This window comes from Salvelinus fontinalis, chromosome 1 (assembly GCF_029448725.1).
Source record: "Salvelinus fontinalis isolate EN_2023a chromosome 1, ASM2944872v1, whole genome shotgun sequence".
NCBI lineage: Eukaryota > Metazoa > Chordata > Actinopteri > Salmoniformes > Salmonidae > Salvelinus > Salvelinus fontinalis.
The window spans coordinates 15814804-15833189 of NC_074665.1; the positions used below are offsets into that span (position 1 = coordinate 15814804).

At 42.4% G+C, this 18386-nt stretch overlaps 1 long non-coding RNA gene across 1 annotated transcript in view; it reads right to left on the reverse strand.

Annotated features, from left to right (window-relative positions):
* The window catches only part of LOC129820831 (uncharacterized), a 34612-nt gene extending 16726 nt beyond the window's left edge, over nt 1-17886 (reverse strand). The window contains exons 1-2 of the long non-coding RNA XR_008754248.1: nt 17561-17886; nt 16470-16952 (exon numbers count right to left, since the gene is read on the reverse strand). This is a non-coding gene — a long non-coding RNA (uncharacterized LOC129820831). The remainder of the gene's footprint in view (nt 1-16469; nt 16953-17560) is intronic.
* Nucleotides 17887-18386: the final 500 nt, after the last annotated feature.

Sequence of the window (18386 nt, forward strand, 5' to 3'; positions counted from 1 at the left end):
ATAACAGAACTTATGTAGCAGGCAAAACCCCGAGGACTAACCGTTCAGATGTTTTTTTAGGTCACTGTCTGTTCAATAAGATTTCATTGGGATACTAGATTTCTAAGGGACTTGTTTGCAGTTCCTACCGCTTCCACTGGATGTCACCAGTCTTTGGAAATTGGTTGAGGTTATTCCTTTGTGCAATGAAGAAATACGGCCATCTTGAATCAGTGTAACGATATGTGTACTGTTTGAGAGTTGCGCAAGACTAGAAAAGTAGCGTTAGTTTGTTGTCCTCCTGTATTGAAAACAGATAGACCCGTCTTCAATTTGATCGATTATTAATGTTTAAAAATACCTAAAGTTGTATTACAAAAGTAGTTTGAAATGTTTTGGCAAAGTTTACATGTAACTTTTGAGATATTTTGTAGTGACGTTGCGCAAATTGGAAGCTGTTTTTTTCTGGATCAAACACGCCAAATAAATTGACATTTTGGATATATATGGACGGAATTAATTGAACAAAAGGACCATTTGTGATTTTTATGGGACATATTGGAGTGCCAACAAAAGAAGCTCGTCAAAGGTAAGGCATGATTTATATTTTATTTCTGCGTTTTGTGTTGCGCCTGCAGGGTTGAAATATGCTACACTCACTTTGTTTACTGTTGTGCTATCATCAGATAATAGCAAGCGTCCCACCTATCCCAGAGAGGTTAAAACAATAACAAAGGTTGTTAAAACATGAGTGACGTTGGTGTCAGTATCGGAGTAGTTAGCCAGAACCGTTGGCAGGAGGAAGTTGATGTCATGGACACGGGCTCCTGAGTGACAGTGGATCAGACACAGTCTCTCACCATCGAGCTGCCCACAATGATGGAGGTCGTGAACTGCGGTGGCAGTGGGGGAGGGTACCACTGGGCGGCTGCCGGCTGTTGGTATAAAACCAGGATCCATGCCGACTCCCAGGGCTGGTAGGCCTGTCTCAAGCGGGGTAAAGCTGTTTGATAGCTGGATCGGATCTTCTCGGATAGATGAAGGGTGGCCAGACTGCCTCCCCGATCTCCTCCGCCTTGCGAATGTCCAGTCTCCCAGGGGCCGTGGAGTTGAGCTTAATATCTGGCCGATGGATTTGGACAGATCAACGCCGCCCAACTCATCGGCATCTTTGCTATATGAGGCATTTAAAACTGAGATTCGGTTTGCCTGGGTTACAGCAAGGTTGGTGTGACTCTCCTGTGAGCATCCAACGATCAGATTACAATGGATCAGCATCTACAGAGCCAGGGATTGGTGTGGGGGTTTTATGACACCTCACTTCAATCGTAAATTTCAGGCAGCTGATGACTCCTTTTGGTCTCTAGTATTGGTGAATGGAATCCCTTTGTTATAGGTCCAAAAGTGAACACTGGGACAATATATTTCAACATCCGAATGTGGGGAATGATGATGGATGGTCTATGGGAAACGAATGTCGTGTTTTGTTATGTCATTAAAAATGGTATAAAAGTGATATATACAGTGGGAAAGCTCTTCAAGTTACAATATTATATCAGGTTTACATCCTTTACGCAGTGTAGGAAATATCAAGGACGAAGAGAATACTTTTTTTTAAATATAGGAATGTGATTTTAGTTTTCGAACGAGATTATAGTTTTTGATGTTTTGCCATGTAACTAGCCACGACCGAGGGAGCTCAGAGAGTGTGTCAGTATGACGGAAACCCTTTTTACCAAAGTGTATGAAAGACTGAGTTAAGAATTAACATACCAGACGAGAAGGATTCAAGCTGCAGCTCTGTCTCCATCGATCACGACCCTGGAAATCAACACGAGTTGAAGAAGACAAAGTAGCCTTGATAACAATCAATGTTACGGTTGAAAAGCTGTTGTAAGTACTGTATCTAAGAAAGTTAATTTAAGTAGCACCATCCGGTTATTCTCTTCATATCATCGTCGACCACGCTGCTCTCATCACAACTCTGGGGATTATCGACACGCCTGATTAGCTGTCCTCAGAAGACAACTCAGAACGAATGAAAGTAAACACAGACAACTGAGGCGAAGGATATTGTGACCTCTTGTGGACAATCAGAGCCTTACACGTACGCACTAAGGAGAAGGCGAAGTAGGACTCCTATTCACAAAGTGGAACCCTTTTCATGAAGTCCTGGGTCCAACTGAGATACACGACCAAGACCTTCAACACGTACAGTTGAAGTCGGAAGTTTACATACACCTTTGCCAAATACATATAAACTCAGTTTTTCACAATTCCTGACATTTAATCCCAGTAAAACGTCCATGTCTTAGGTCATTTAGGATAACCACTTCATTTTAAGAATGTGAAATGTGAGAATAATAGTAGAGAGAATGATTTATTTCAGCTTTTATTTCTTTCATCACATTCCCAGTGGGTCAGAAGTTTAGATACACTCAATTAGTATTTGGTAGCTTTGCCTTTAAATTATTTAACTTGGGTCAAATGTTTCGGGTAGCCTTCCACAAGCTTCCCACAATAAGTTGGGTGAATTTTGGCCCATTCCTCCTGACAGAGCTGGTGTAACTGAGTCAGGTTTGTTGGCCTCCTTGCACGCACACACTTTTTCAGTTCTGCAAACAATTTTTCTATAGGATTGAGGTCAGGGCTTTGTGATGGTCACTCCAATACCTTGACTTTGTTGTCCTTAAGACATGTTGCCAAAACTTTGGAAGTATGCTTGGGGTCATTGTCCATTTGGAAGATCCATTTGCGACCAAGCTTTAACTTCCTGACTGATGCCTTGAGATACTGCCTACATATCCACAAAATTTTCCCTCATCATGATGACATCTATTTTGTGAAGTGCACCCGGCCCTCCTGCAGCAAAGCACCCCCGCAACATGATGCTGCCACCCCCGTGTTTCACGGTTGGGATGGTGTGCTTCGGCTTGCAAGCCCCCCCCCCCCCCTTTTTCCTCCAAACAGAACAATGGTCATTATGGCCAAACAGTTCTATTTTTGTTTCATCAGACCAAAGGACATTTATCCAAAAAGTACGGTCTTTGTCCCCATGTGCAGTTGCAAAGCGTAGTCTGGCTTTTTTGTGGTGGTTGTGGAGCAGTGGCTTCTTCCTTGCTGAGCAGCCTTTCAGGTTATGTCGATATAAGACTCATTTTACTGTGGATATAGATACTTTTGTACCTGTTTCCTCCAGCATCTTCACAGGGTCCCTTGCTGTTGTTCTGGGATTGATTTGCACTTTTCGCACCAAAGTAACTAAATCTCTAGGAGACAGAACGCATCTCCTTCCTGAGTGGTATGACGGCTGCATGGTCCCATGGTGTTTATACTTACGTACTATTGTTTGTACAGATGAACTTGGTACCTTCAGTCGTTTGGAAATTGCTCCCAAGAATGAACCAGTCTTGTGGAGGTCTACAATTTCTTTTCTGAGGTCTTGGCTGATTTCTTTTGATTTTCCCATGATGTCAAGCAAAGAAGCACTGGGTTTGAAGGTATGCCTTGAAATACATCCACAGGGATTCCACCAATTGACTCAAATGATGTCAATTAGCCTATCGGAAGCTTCAAAAGCCATGACATAATTTTCTAGAATTTTCCAAGCTGTTTAAAGGCACAGTCAATTTAGTGTATGACCCACTGGAATTGTGATACAGTGAATTATAAGTGAAATATAAGGTCCGTGGGGCGACGCACAATTGGCATAGCGTCGTCCGGGTTAGGGAGAGTTTGGCCGGTAGGGATATCCTTGTCTCAGTATGTAAAAAAAAAAATAAATAAATAATAAAATGTAATAAAATGTATGCACTCTACTGTAAGTCGCTCTGGATAAGAGTGTCTGCTAAATGACTAAAATGTAAATGTATGTAAATGTAAACTGTAAATACATGCATTACTTCTTACCCATAAGAGCGCCAGTTCGAGGCAAGGTATTAGGATTACTGTGAGCGTAGTTCCCAAATATATCCAAGTGTCTTTTTCTCTCTCGCTTCCTCTCTCTCTCTTTAACTCTCCTTCCTTTGTAACAAGTGTCATATTGTGTTAGTCCGCTAGGGACCTTTTTTCATCGTATTAAGTTTCTAATCAATAACCTATACCGTGTGTGTGTGTGTATCCTGTGTTATCATTTAGTTTGTTAGTAAATAAATAATCAAAAAAATGTGTGTGGTACGGAATGATCAGTACGACTCGGTGTTTGTGCAGATTCAAGACGTTTGCGACGTACACAATGAGACTGATATGAGGTAATGATTAATAAGTGACTGTTATCGATATATAACTTTAATTCGGGAGATGGTAACTTGTTAAACAACTTCTTCCAAGGTGCCCCAAATTCCTAATGAGTTAATTGTTTAATTTAATCTGGTAACAATTAATCATAGTAGGGAATTTGATAAATAACAGTCATCACATTAATGAAAGGCACATCACTAGTCACTAGGTCTACTTAGAAAGCAGGAGCATCTCATCCCTAAGCTGCTGGATGGGGTTGCATTTAGGGCAGACAAATCCCTGTCCATTTTCCAAATTCCTGCTTATATTCATCTTGTGATTGTATGGAAAACCTCTCACACCTGATGCATTTGTGCCCAGTCATGGATAAAACACTGGTTAGCTAGCACTGCTAGTGTTAGCCTGCTCCGTTTTCATGATGGCTAGCAGCTAACTGCTACTTAACAGGAATCCAGGACACAAACTTGCAGTCCCAGCAGTAAAGTCTTACCGCGTCACGGAATCCGTAGCAATAGATACTTTAGCTATGAGTAAAAATGATTTAATTAAAAACAACAAACCGAGTGAAGATAGTACACCGTTCTGTAGCGCACTTTGATGACGTCTGTTGTGTGATGACGTCTAGAGCGAGGGACTGCTAGTGCTGACACACAAAACCAACTTTACTTTAAAATTATTCATAAATACTATCCTGCCAACCACTATATGAAGAAGTTTAAGGAATACATCAACTCAAATTGCTCCTTTTGTAATGACCACCCAGAAACATTGTTGCATCTTTTTTGGCATTGTATTCATGTAAGAAAACTGTGGCAAGACATCAGTAGTTTTATAATTGAACACATTTATGAAGATTTTACACTATTGTGGAGAGATGTACTGCTTGGATTCTTTACATACGATAAAAATAAGCTGAACATTTTTTATGTAATTAATTTCATTATTCTTTTGGCCAAATTTAATATACACTAATGTAAATTTACAAACAAAAAAACATTTTTTTTTACCCTACAAAAAGAAATTGAACTGTATTTTAAGACTATTAAATACTCTACTAACAAAAAAGCTGTTAGAATTGTAAGTGTATGTATGTTCCTTAAGGTCCTTGTGTAATTGTAATGTGATATTGTACCTCCTAGCTCAATTGTCCATTAAATATAATCTATATAGCTCGATTGTCCATTATATATAATCTATATATACTTGTGTTCCCTTATGTACTTTCTGTATAGATTTTTTGTTAATAAAAAATAAATACAAATTAAATAAAAAAAGACACACAAAAACCAACTATTCTCTCATACTCAGGAACCCTGTGCATCCGGCCAACCCCAGCCTGGCTTGTCCTAGGGCTGGGTGGTATACCTATTTTACTATATACCGGTATTTATGCACGAACCGGTTTGGGTTTTTACTTTAACTTCTATAACAGTATTTAATGTTTGGTTTGTTAAATGTGATACGCCGTGTGTAACGTCCACTTTCATAGTTTACTCCGCTACTTGAGTCATCCCTCTCGGCTCTCTTTCTCTCTCCATGCCACTTCCACACAGACATAGTTCCACCCTCTGTTACTCAAGGAGCGTATTTGTTGTTGCTTGACCACGAGACACTTTCGTTCAGTCTGCATGGTCAATGTAGCACATTGATTCCAATTGGTTCCAATTTGGACACGTTGGTTCCAATTTGATCGTAATATAAAACCACAAGAGTTCTATAATTACAATATTAGTTTGTGTTTCTTACATCTGCAAACAGCTAGTTTGTATTTTCTTAACAAGTTAAGCTAAATCATGTTAGCCACTAATGCTAATCGCTAGTTAGCTGGATAGCTAATAAAAGTACTGAGTCAGAGCAAACGTAGCTAGCTAATACAGCCTGATACCAGTACGGGTGGAGGCTTAAATCAGCATGTTGTTTGTGCAACAGCATCTTCTAAATCAAAGGGGAATAGGTGAAGCAGGAATATGTTGGCTAAATGAATAAACATTTAATGTAGCCAAAGATTATAGGGTCCCCTATGAAGCACCGAACATCACTTTGGTTCCTACCCTGTCACAATAACTCGTCCATGGCATTTTCATTCGTTGTCGTGTCAAACAACACTGTATTCAAAGTGCCCACTATTATTTATATTCCAGCTATAGAATTATAATAAACATTCTATTTCCATGATTCCAAAAGTTCACCCAAGTGTTTTGATTTTAATGATCTCAAATGAGTGCAGGAAATGCAGAAATTGATGGAATTGCAGGAAATTATTTTAGGTTGAAGTTGAATTAAACTGTATAAAACAATCAGAATGGAGAAAGACACACTGAAATCATTTACAATATATGTGTTGCCACCCTAGGGTCACACACTACTCATAAAGCAAATTTAGAACTTTTATTAATCAAAAACATAAAATACAGTCAAATACCGTCATACCGTCAAACATTTAAAAAATACCATGATATGATATTTTGGCCATATCGCCCAGGCCTAGCTTGTCCCTGTAAGTCCGCCCTACCTTGGCCTAGCCTGTCCCTCCGGTCTACCCCAGCCTGGGCTGTCCCTGTGAGTCCGGCCTAACTCGGCCTAGCCTGTCCCTCCGGCCTACCCCGGCCTAGCCTGTCCCTCCGGCCTACCCCGGCCTAGCCTGTCCCTCCGGCCTACCCCAGCCTGGCCTGTCCCTGTGAGTCCGGCCTACCTTGGCCTAGCCTGTCCCTCCGGCCTACCCCGGCCTAGCCTGTCCCTCCGGCCTACCCCAGCCTGGCCTGTCCCTGTGAGTCCGGCCTACCTTGGCCTAGCCTGTCCCTCCGGTCTATCCCAGCCTGGCATGTCCCTGTGAGTCCGGCCTAACCCGGCCTATCCCTCCAGCCTACCCTGGCCTAGCATGTCCCTCCGGCCTACCCCAGCCTGGCCTGTCCCTGTGCTCTCGGCCTACCCTGGCCTAGCCTGGCCTGTCCCTGTCAACCCCCTATAAATGCAAAGAGGCTCTGTAAATAAACACTTTTCAAATAACTCTGCCATTAATATTCATCACGACACCGTGGCAATCCACCTGCTCAGCCATGCAGAAAGAAACAGAGAGAGATAAAGAGAGACAGAGAGAGACAGAGAGAGACAGAGAGAGAGAGAGAGAGAGAGAGAGAGAGAGAGAGAGAGAGAGAGAGAGAGAGAGAGAGAGAGAGAGAGAGAGAGAGAGAGAGAGAGAGAGAGAGAGAGAGAGAGAGAGAGAGAGAGAGAGAGAGAGAGAGAGGGGTGTGGGAAGGATAGAGGAGATAGAGAGAGGGTAAGAGACAGAAAGAGAAAAAGACAGAGAGAGAGATATAGGGGGTAAGCTGAGTGAGACAGTAGCGACACGCGTCCGTCCATAAATGAAACTTGACCTTTTCGACAGCTGTGCTTATTGACTTATGAGACAATTATCACTCACACCGCTCCTGTTTGTGGGGCCCTATAATGGCCCCAGCTGTGACTGTGTGTGTGTGTCAGGGGCCCACCCCCTCGAGGACACTCTCAATCAAGCCAAAGCATCTGCATTTGCTTTCCTATACCAAAACGCAGCGAGCAATATGCTACGCGTGGGAGACTTCCTAACACTCCTCAATCTTTCTCAATCTTCCTTGGCTGCCTCCACAGACAGGTTATTCTCTATACGATGGGCTAGCTGGGAATTGGGCGCTTTGCTACAGCACAGATAGCGGGCCAGGAATGTTTAGCCAGGTAGCCTATAGATTAGCGAGTCGGGATAAAGAGGTGGGCCAGAAACCACTGGGTCGCCGGTTAAAAAACAGGGCCGACGACATGAAAAATTGGGTTCATATCAATATGCGGTATCGTCGAAGAGAAAGCTCTAGGGCAGAGGTACTCAACTCTTACTCTACGTAAGAGTTGAGCCTGCTGGTTTCCTGTTCTACTTAATAATTAATTGCACACACCTGGTGTCCCTGGTCTAAATCAGTCCCTGATTAAAGGGGAAGAATGAAAGAAAATGCAGTGGAACTGGCTTCGAGGTCCAGAGTTGAGTTTGAGGGTTCTAGGAGATAAATAGAGGATCAGCTACATCTCTCCATTTCTCCATCTCCATCAAAAGTGTTGCTGTTTTTAACAGAGAAATTAAAGAAACTTTTTCTTCCTATTGTTTTGCATCACTTAGCAGAGAAAGGATGAACTTTTAAAGGGTTTGGAAAGGCTAGCGTCCTTCCATCCATCAGCAATTGAGATATAAAAATGACCGCTAAAATGAACGTCTTTGATTTCCTCTATTGTGGTAACGATTGGGTTTGAAAACCACAAAGGTGGTACTTCTAGTCCAGTGGCAAGATTCAGAACATCTACACTTCTTAATTAGTCTACCTGGATTACACTTCTTATTAATGGGTCTACCTGGATTACACTTCTTAATTAGTCTACCTGGATTACACTTCTTATTAATGGGTCTACCTGGATTACACTTCTTAATGGGTCTACCTGGATTACACTTCTTATTAATGGGTCTACCTGGATTACACTTCTTAATTAGTCTACCTGGATTACACTTCTTATTAATGGGTCTACCTGGATTACACTTCTTAATGGGTCTACCTGGATTACACTTCTTATTAATGGGTCTACCGGGATTACACTTCTTAATTAGTCTACCTGGATTACACTTCTTAATGGGTCTACCTGGATTACACTTCTTAATGGGTCTACCTGGATTACACTTCTTAATGGGTCTACCTGGATTACACTTCTTAATGGGTCTACCTGGATTACACTTCTTAATGGGTCTACCTGGATTACACTTCTTAATGGGTCTACATTGACTGCACTTCTTAATGGGTTTACCTGGATCCAAAAGTGGATCTGAAGAGAAAACTCACTGACTCCAAAAATACAGCAAAAACAATCAAATATGCAGAATTTTTAAAAACTGTGTTTTTCTACACATAGGTACTACCTGCTTTGCTATTCTGAAACAAATGATGGTACATGTATATATGTGACATTCAGTGACCATAAAAAGTGTCAAAAATGGGATGGCAGCCACGACCGTGAAACATCATGACTGGTAGCCTAAGCAATATAGTGGAATCTCCTTATACTAGCCCCAGAATTCCACTGATCCTGCTTTTAGATTTGTGGGAACTACTATAGTGAATGAGTATAGGCTTATGCTTCCCACTAAGCATTTTACAATGGCCTTCATTTTTTCATATTTCTTTTGTGCAGTCCGGACCAGCTTTGATTAACCAATCATAGACATCTATGTTTCACAAGTTTGGACAGCACAGTTACAGTACAGTAAAGCACAGCAGAGTACAGTACATTACAGTACACAGTACAATAAAGAAAAGTAGAGTATAGTACAGTACAATACAGTAGAGTACAATACAGTACTCTAATGTACTCAACACTACTGAACTAAACTGTACTGTACTCTGCTGTACTCTACTGAATTAAACTCTACTGTACTGTACTGTACTTTAATTTACTGTACTGGGTACTGTATTGTAATGTGATGTACTCTACTGAATTAAACTGTAGTGTACTGTACTCTACAGTACTCTACTGAATTAAACTGTACTGTACTGTACTCTATAGTACTCTACTGAATTAAATTATACTGTACTGTACCGCACTGTACTCTACTGAATTAGACTCTGAATTAATCTCTACTGTCCTGCACCGTACTATACTCCACTGTACTCTACTGAATAAAACGTGACTGCCCTGTACCGTACCGTACTATACTGTGCTCCAATGTGCTCTACTGTCATGTGATGTTCAAACTTGTGAAACAACCTAGACGTCTATGATTCGTTCTGATTTGGATCTGCTCATTCGAGTAATACCCAGCATGCTTTGCAAGTGTTTGTTTTTACTTTTACATTTTGGTCATTCAGCAGACACTCTTATCCAGAGGGACTAACAGTCAGTGCATTCAACTAAGGTACATAAACAACAACATATCAAAATCATAGCACGAAGAGAAACAAATCTGTAACCGTTACTCAGAATGTTATTGTAGTTGAAGAGGTCTTTTGGTTTATTCTGTAGGTTGGAGTACTTTGTACAAAAAGCTATCATAATTGCATGTGGCAGATGGGAGCAATAAGTATTCTGTAACATTCTGCAGTTGGCTCCTCTTTCCTATATTATTGTGATATAATGCTTAGTGCCAGTGCACACCTGGTTGTGTCAAGAGACTGCATAGTGTGCTAATTGTGTTTTTGTGTTACAGGCATGATCACCAATTATCACCGAAGAAGTGTAAACATAAAGGGTAAACAAGAACAACCGCATCAGGATATTGAAAGAGGATAGTACAGTATGCTGAATACTGTCTGGATCGCTCTGTCTCTCTCACACCCTCCCACACAGACAGTAAAGTACACCCTGCCTTATATCCCCATTACTGGACACACATCTGCACAGGATTATCAGATTAGTGACTGGAGAGTTTGCGTTCCTGACAGGGCTGTGGAGGCGAACTGGGACATTGTGGGGAGTGCCGTATGTGTGTATGTATGTGTGTGTGTGTGTGTGTGTATGTCTGTGTCTGTGCGTGTGCGTGTGTGTGCTCGCAATTATTATACGGTGGCAATCAGTGCTTGCTTATGTGCTTACGCATTACTCATTCTACCCTGCAATGTGGTACCATGGTGAGGCCCTGTGCTGTTTTGGCAGTTAAACCACGCTCTGCTCCAGTCACATACACAAACAAACAGCTCCCTCTAGTAAATTACAGCTGTGTGGAGGTCGTGTCATTCTGACAGGCTGATAGACTTGACAGAGAGGGTGATCTGAGTGGCACACACACACGATGCCAAAAAAACACACTCTCTCTCTGTCTCTCTGTCTGTCTCTCTCTCTCTCTCGCTCACACACACACACACACACACACACACACACACACACACACACACACACACACACACACACACACACACACACACACACACACACACACACACACACACACACACACACACACACACACACACACACACACACACACACACACACACAGTGGCCATGCGGTCCAGACAGGCAGAGGCGGTTAGGGACAAGGACAGGAGTAGGGACCCGTACGGCTGTAAGTTTGAGACACACAGTCAGGGAGGACAGGATGACTGCCGACCTCAGCGGCATGGAGACGCTTCAGTCCCATATGACTGGATACACTGAGGGACACTCCGGTTCCTGTGTTCTCTCAGAGGAAAACCAGTCTGTGTGTTAAAAGGGTATTATTATTTTTTAACGGTTTATTGTCTAGTAGTCTTTTCTCTTCGGTCTTCGTTTGAGAAGTTGAGGTGGTTGAAGATAGTTGACAGTTGGAATTATATATATGGATACATTCATACGTTCATCTGGAACACTGTAATATTCATAGAATAGGTTCGTAAGGAAATCAGAAATCTGTGAGAAACAAACAGAATTGTTTTCCAGCGAAGTGAAGAACAAACACGATAAATAAGCAGCAAGCGCAGTAATTATTTTATGAACTCACTTTGGAGAAGAAAAAAAACGAAAGCAATACACAGAGTATTGCTTCAGGGACATAAAATACAAATTAAACACTTGCTTAACCGCTTTCACAACACTTAAATACATTCTACCACGCTACAGACACGAATAAAATCATGCAAATTAATAAAAATATTAGATGTACCTTTCACAAAGGTATTGTGCCTACTTCAGAGAGAGGGAGGGAGTGGGAGGAAGCGATAGAGCGAGCAAGAGAAATTTAGGCCTCCTGCAGTCACCCAAATGAGCCTCCAACATGAAAGTGAAGGGGTCCCATGTTGAACTTTTGAATTAAAGCCGGTGAATTAGTGCCGTTTTAGCCGCTGTGCTGGAGAATGCATGAATGCTGCCTGCTCTGATTTTTAATGGTAGAGTAAATGCCTCTCCTCTAAACGAATGAGAGACGCTCTTTAGCCGGAGTAGTAAAACAGCAGCATTCGACTGTCATTAGTATCACAGTTCTCAGTCAGTAACTAATTGAAGTGAATGGGTTTTAATTGAAGTGAATGGGTTTTAATTGAAGTGAATGGGTTTTAACTGTTCCTCTCTATCCTCTCCAACCACGGGGAATGTGGATATGAGTATGATAGGCAGTTACTACTACTGTACAGGGGGATGGTATGAAATAGTATTTATCTGTTGAAGTTATATAGACTGTAACCTTATGGAACATGGAAATAATTTGGTTTAGAGAGATGGATTGTTTTAGAAGTCTTGTGTGTTTGTCAGGCCCATTGCCCCATGCAATTACATAGGGAATGGGCAGGTTGTGTGGTCAGCAATTGTCTGTAATTTGCCCATTTAGAGCTTCAAGCAATCTACAAGGTACATTGACTAAGAGCACATTATTCAAGTAAGCAGGGTTGCAGGGGAGACGGGTTAAAGAAACCAATTGGGAGACTGGAATAATTAGGAGGCCCAAGTTGGACATTTCTACTTACACAGAGTTAACGGACTTAACTACCAACATTACTGAGTTTTCAAACACATATAATTGTCTGCTTTGACCCCCATGTAATTACTTGATGAATACATGTGCACATGGGTAATGCTCTATTCTTTTCCAATCCAGACTCAGGAGAGAGAGATTTTCTACAGTACATCTAACATGTTTTGATGTAGGTATTATATTCAGAGGATGTCTTGGATCACTGTATTGACCCAAGGGTGTGTTCATCCCCCTCCGTTAGAGGCTATAGGCCTACTGATGATGGATGGACTGTATCTGGTGTCTGTTAAACTCAAGACAGGCAGGAAAACAAAGAAGTCAAGGATTGCATTGGAAATGGCAACATTCCCACTTGGAGTTCCGTCAAGTGGAAGCTTGGATGATGTTAAATGTTAGCGTGTAACAGATGTGCTTCAGGAAACTACGATCATGTAACGAGTAAGCTTGTATGAGACCTCACAGCGAAAACGGCTTTAACTCAGTGGGCTAATGCAACCTTGAGTCGCGTTAGCAACCCGGGTTCATGACCCAGTCTGCTATAAGGGGATTGAATAATAGAGGAACCTTTTACAACATCCTTGAGACTAATAAATGCCAATATAAGCCTAGTCCTTTTAGGGAAGAATGGATGGGGCTGGGGGAATTAGAAGAGCGGAGAACCGTTTGATTCCAGACACCTGTGCAATATTAGGAGGTGATGCTTCAGTCAAACTGGTGTTAATGTAAATGTCAACCAGCCAACTCCAAATCCCTACATCTCCCGAGATAGAGAGAGCGAGAGCGAGAGAGAGAGAGAGAGAGAGAGAGAGAGAGAGAGAGAGCGAGAGCGAGAGCGAGAGCGAGAGAGAGAGAGATGTGGACAGTATGTGGACACCTACTAGTTGAACATCTCATTCCAAAATCATGGTAATTAATATGGAGTTGGTCCCCCCTTTGCTGCTGTAACAGCCTCCACTCCTCTGGAAAGCCTTTCCACTAAATATTGGAACATTACTGCATTGCTGCAGGTACTTGCTTCAAATCAGCCTCAAGAGCATTAGTGAGGTCGGGGACTGATTCTGGGTTGCAGTCTGCGTTCCAATTCATCCAAAAGGTGTTTAATTGGTTAGAGGTCAGGGTCAGTGCAGGCCAGTCAAGTTCTTCCCACCGATCTCGACAAACCATGTATGTATGGACCTCATTGTGTGCACGGGGGCATTGTCATGGAAAAACAGGAAAGGGCCTTCCGCAGACTGTTACCAAAGCGTTGGAAGCACAGAATCCTCTAGAATGTCATTGTATGCTGTAGCGTTAAGATTTCCCTTCACTGGAACTAAGGAGCCTAGCCCGAACCATTAAAAACAGCCCCAGACCATTATTCATCCTCCACCGAACTTTACAGTTGGCACTATGCTTTCGGGCAGGTAGGTAGCATTCTCCTGGCATCCTCCAAACCCAGATTTGTCTGTCGGACTGTCAGGTGGTGAAGCGTGATTCATCACTCCTGAGAACACGTTTCCACTGCTCCTCAGTCCATTGGCGGCAGGCTTTACACCACTCCAGCTGATGCTTGGCATTGCGCATGGTGATCTTAGGCTTGTGTGCGGCAGCTCAGCCATGGAAACCCATTTCATGAAGCTCCTGAAGAACAGTTGTTTTGATGAAGTTGCTTCCTGTGGCAGTATGAAATCCAGTAGTGAGTGGTGCAAGCCGAGGACAGACGATTTCTACGCGCTACGTTCTGTTGTGCCTATTGTATCATTTTAGGAGATTAAGCCATGTAATGCTGTACTTTTTCAAACCTTTAACCTTTTACATAATTGAAGACATTCTCTGGTACTTTTGTATACTTTTAAACAGTAGTTTTGAAAGTAGTACTCTCGAGCAAAAACAGTTGCTTTCAAACTAGGTATTTTGTGGCTAATTGAGGTAAAACAGTAATTCTGTAAATAGATTATACATGTATTAACTACACATTGACACATCCAGCCCAAAGTGGGAAGTTTAAAAAAATACTTGTTGCCTAGGTTCAAGAGCATGTCTTTAAATGGATCATCATGGTGTGTCTTCAATGACCTTTTGCGGAAAAGAGCATTCTGAGGATGTTTAAAGGTAACCTTTCCAGTCTACAATATTCTGTAGGCTACTCCCCTCAACCACATTCCCGCTGGTATCAAACTTGAGTTACCATGGAAATAGCAGGCCTGTGCGAAAGAGGGGGAGGGATTATATGTGCATAAGGATTGGCAGCTAGTCTATATATTTTACAATATGTAGACATAAATATGTAATACATAAAGCAACACTGGCAAGTCTGTAATAACGTGTGTAATGGCATAACGTCCATTCACTACCGACCCAAGAGGCGCAGCAAATTATCTCTCCTAAAAAAAATTGGGGAAACAGATAAAGGGGATGGGAAGGGGAAGGAGGGGATGGACGTGCGTGAGTGGTCGTTTATAACTAGCCTATAATCATAATTTGCAGTCAGGCTCGAGGGGAGATGTGGAAATTCCAAAAGACAGTCGTGCGTAGTACATGTGCTCACAGATCTGAGCGAGAGGAGGGGAAGGAGGGAGGTTTTGCGCACACCCCTGGTCGTCACAGGGAATGATTGGGCACATGCCTCTCAAGTACAGCACTCAGCCCTTGACGGGTACCTGCTTCAATATTAGGTTGTACGAGTATCATCGGAGTTTGATATCAGAGCAGGCGGGTAGTCTGGTCTATTTGCCTCTACTGTACGCAAAGATTCCCTGCAAACAATTTTACATTCGTCTCCAATAGTGGTATAAGAAATTGTTGGCAGGTGGACTCGCATTGCAGTGATGATGGATCTAACTAACGCATTTGACTTAATAGTCAACGGGGGTACGCATGATGGTACAGCCCAGCGGCGCTTCAACCCAAACAGCTCTCACCGACGCGCACAAGTATTACCCCATTCGATCGAACTCATTTGATATTTGAGCTCCAAGCCTGACATAATAAAGATAAGTCAATACTGTTCCTATCTACTACGCAGCACCTATCCACTCACATGAACAGTCTAATAGCTGTAGGCTAATAGTCCTGGAACAGTCATCGCGCCACGACCAGTGCATGCGTTCCCATTTAGCCCACTCCACTGAAACCTGTATCAGTACGGTGGTTATTCATGCACGTGCAGCACTGGATAACTGTCTCGTCCTAAGAGTTCAACAGTAGTGGTAATACTGTTCAAGGATATTTTCCTCAAACTTTGCATTCACAATTTAACGAAATAAACCTCGATTTCACCTGACGCAAAAATTGAGAAAACTTAAGCCTGAGTCTAACCCTAATAAAGATATCGGTCGAATGAATTATAATATTGATTAATTGTTTCCCATTCAACGAAATCATTCTCACACGACCTCTCTCCTCGTGTAATCATTCGTTCAGTTGACATAATTGATATCAGTTGATAACACTTGCATAATTCAATCCTGAACATAATGAAATACAGCAAAAACATAATTTGGGGTACAATCTTATAGGCTGCCCTATTATATCTGTTCCCAGTGACATCCACAACTAAGTGAGATCCGAGTTTCAGGCAGATTCTGATCTGTAAATGTCTTCGTTCTCAAATGTTTCCTATCAATTAATTCTATATCAATTGGCCTATAAACTGAACCGACTTTCAGCGGCGGTCATCATTCATTACAAGGTTTTCATTAATTCCAACGTTTTCTGCAACATTTTACAACTTCGTTACCAATTTTCCTCCCTGCGTGCTCATGCACCTGCCCTTTTGTCCGTCTCACACCGGACCCACCAATATCAATGACTGAAAACTTACCTGATACACAGATGATGAAATTGGCGTGAAGAATAATAAATAGTTCCCAAATAATATCCATTCTCTGTCTTCATGCCAGGTGCATTACGCTCGGTAAAAACGGGGGTAGCCTATCAGTTGCCGATGTCGAGTCTTTCCAGTCTGTAGCCCGCTGCACACCTTCCACGAGGTATTTTCCACGCCAGACTCATAGCAAGGTCTATATCCAAGACATGCCACCACACTCTCCCTCAAAACTACAATCCCAGAGAGACAGAACCACAGCCCCCAGACCCAAAGGTAGAACGAAAGGTAGAGTCCTGGAAGCAAAAGTCAATTGTAGGCTATTCACACAGTAATAGAGTTCCAATGTGCCCTACCAAGACCATCCATAAATGTACTCGTCCCTCGCGTTGTCCCTCGCATCGGTTGCTCTTTGAAAATATAGTTTCAGTCATTCTGTGTCAACACAACCATGGTCGAAGTGTCTTCCTCCTCGTTATCCTGGAAAGAGGGACAGTTAAACTGAGTTAGAGTTCAAAGGAATAACCTAGTTTAAAAACCTCTGCTTTACTCTATAACTATGAATGGGAAAACTCCGTCGGGGTGTTTTAACTGGCATAGACAGAGTGATGGACAGGAGAGCAGGGGACCGCATCCGGACTGGGCGTTCACCGGCAAGGGGGCGTACTTCGCTCATATTCACTGTTCAGCGGTAGGATAGGCCTACAGTACGTTCCGCGCGCTGTCGCGCATCTCACGCGCACATACCGCTGCTACACACCACATTTCATGAAAACTTTAGGAACCCCTCATCATCTACTAGAATGTCTGATAACATCTTCAACAATATAACCACTAATACTTCACACATCCATCCCTGTAATACGATGAAGCTTGAGCCATCAGCACACTGAGGCAAATCAACTCAGTTTCCCCCCCATCCCCTTTATCAGCGCAGCTCCGTGCCCACTCACACATCCTGTCAAACAACACACTGACGCAGTTCACAACACATGCACAGGCTGCACTGTAGCTTTGAAAAAACAACAACAGCAGGTTAAACTTAGCCTACATTCAATACAGAGAACCCTAGAGTGAAGGCTACTTACCGTTCTCGAGAAGAACATGGACTAAATCAAAATACGGTTATCCTAATGTAAAACGAAGCAACCGACTGATGCCATCGAGTCCCCAAAAACGTCGATATGCTATAACTTTCACACACCATTTAAAAGTTAGTATAATCGTCGATATAGACTTAAATGTCTTATCCCGAGTTGAAAACAGTAGTCTTCTGGCACGCGGGCACCAGGCGATGCCACGAGCCCAAGGAGAGAGCTTCCAGATTAGTGGCGTCAGAAAATGATGCGCGGGCACGTGCGGTGCTCCATAAACGAACACACGCGGGCAAAGGTAGATGAGAGACTGTGGTACCCAGCCCTCATGGTAAGGGGAGGAGCTGGCTTGAGAGAGAGAGAGAGAGAGAGAGAGAGAGAGAGAGAGAGAGAGAGAGAGAGAGAGAGAGAGAGAGAGAGAGAGAGAGAGAGAGAGAGAGAGAGAGAGAGAGAGAGAGACAGAGAGAGAGTGAGAGAGAGAGAGAGAGATCTTTATCGTTATTTAATTATTGTCCTCGTTCGTTATAACAGTATTTCCTGTTAATAGTATTACTCAGTGAGTGTTGTTTTCATTATTATCTATCTGTGTCATTACTGATTTGATACATTTCTATATGTTTGCTTTTGCAATGTATGTGGTAACACTTTCAATGCATAGCAAATTCTTTAATGTTGAATCAACATGGTCTATAGTATCCAAACGTTTCAGTGTTAAATGAACACTTTGCTTAGTACTTACACTGTTGCACATTCTCAGTGTTAGGAAATGAACACCTATAGTGTTACAGTAACTCATTTTGGGCTGTTGTTTTAACACTGT